This window comes from Condylura cristata, unplaced genomic scaffold, assembly GCF_000260355.1.
Source record: "Condylura cristata isolate star-nosed mole 26May11 unplaced genomic scaffold, ConCri1.0 scaffold00051, whole genome shotgun sequence".
Lineage (NCBI taxonomy): Eukaryota > Metazoa > Chordata > Mammalia > Eulipotyphla > Talpidae > Condylura > Condylura cristata.
In genome coordinates this window covers 266,837-268,128 of record NW_004567152.1, presented here as the reverse complement: position 1 = coordinate 268,128, position 1,292 = coordinate 266,837, and the positions used below count along the sequence as shown (strand labels likewise).

The window sequence follows — 1,292 nt, the reverse complement described above, 5'->3', positions numbered from 1 at the left end:
ATTGACTTATTTATGAATACAGAGCTGGGGTACAGGACAGAAGTGCAGAAGCGGTGATAGGATTCACCAGAGACAGAGTGGGGAGCAGAACAGGCTGGCCGATGAAGTACACTGCTGAGGGGAGCAATGGGCGGGTCAGGAGATGTCTGCCATGCCATGTGGGTCACCTCAGGTGTGGGGATTGAACTCATGCTGAAGTGGTTTTAGCTTCTTACTGCTGTGCTTTAACACACTGCGCCACCAGGGAGGGCGCCACTTTTCCTCTTGTTAGATGTACTATTCCATTTAGAAGTCAAAGCTCCAAGGAATTTGAGAACATTCTCCTGTTTGATTTGTAGGACATTGTGAAGGTTTCCCTTTAAGTCACCATGGGATCCCGAACAAGACAGTATGAATCCTTCTTTAGGTAGTGTGGGAAAAGTTACATTAAAAAAAAAATACTGTATCCTACAACCTTGATGAACTTAGTTATTGTTCTGATACTTAATACATTCTTTAGGATTTTCTATAAACAAGGTATGGCATCTGCAAATAGAGACGTTTTACTTCTTTCTCAGGTTGGATGCCATCCATTTCATTTTCTTGCTAATTTGCCTTGGCTAAAACTGCTAGTAAAATCGTTAAATAGAAGTGGTAACATAGACACACTTGTCCTGTTCCTGATCTTGAGGGGTAGGAAGGGGCAGCTTTCAGTCTTTACCATTAAGTATTATATTATCTATATTTTTTCCATAAATGGTCTTTATTAGATTGATGAGTTTCCTTTCTACTAGTCTATTGTGTGTTTTTATCATGAGAATGTTGGATTTTTTTCAAATGCTTTTTTTGTGTCTATTGCAAAGTTAATTTTTAAACTTTGTTAAAGTAGGTCTGAAGTTCCTTTCACCATGGGAATAGTTAAGCTCCACCACTGAGGTGTGACCCTTCTGAGTTCTCTACTTTATGTTTTGAGGGTCTTCTTCTGACAAAGAATAACTCAAATTCTTCCTAACTCTGAACTCAGTGGGCTATTCACTTCAGAGTTGGCTAGTTGTTCTTTGCCCAGCTTCATGGAATATCACTCTACACTGTTGTGAGTTGGTGATCATCAGTGACTCAGCAGACTCTGCTGCAGCTATCTGTAGCTTTTTTTTTCTTGAATTCTCTCTTAAGATTTGTCAACTGTTTTAGACTTTTGTGCTCCTGTTTTTGTCTTTTCAACTCAGTGAGGTTAGCATGGTCTTCTGGGGTGTCCTTCCTTGTTTTGTGGTCTGCGATGTATCTTTTGGCAGAAAGCCAGGGCAGTCATTAGA

The 1,292-nt window shown here is 40.1% G+C and overlaps 1 protein-coding gene across 1 annotated transcript in view; it reads left to right on the top strand.

The window, feature by feature from the left end:
• Positions 1-1,292, top strand: part of PI4KA (phosphatidylinositol 4-kinase, catalytic, alpha) — a 113,525-nt gene that overhangs the window by 10,371 nt on the left and 101,862 nt on the right. The gene's annotated exons all lie outside the window — the stretch shown is intronic.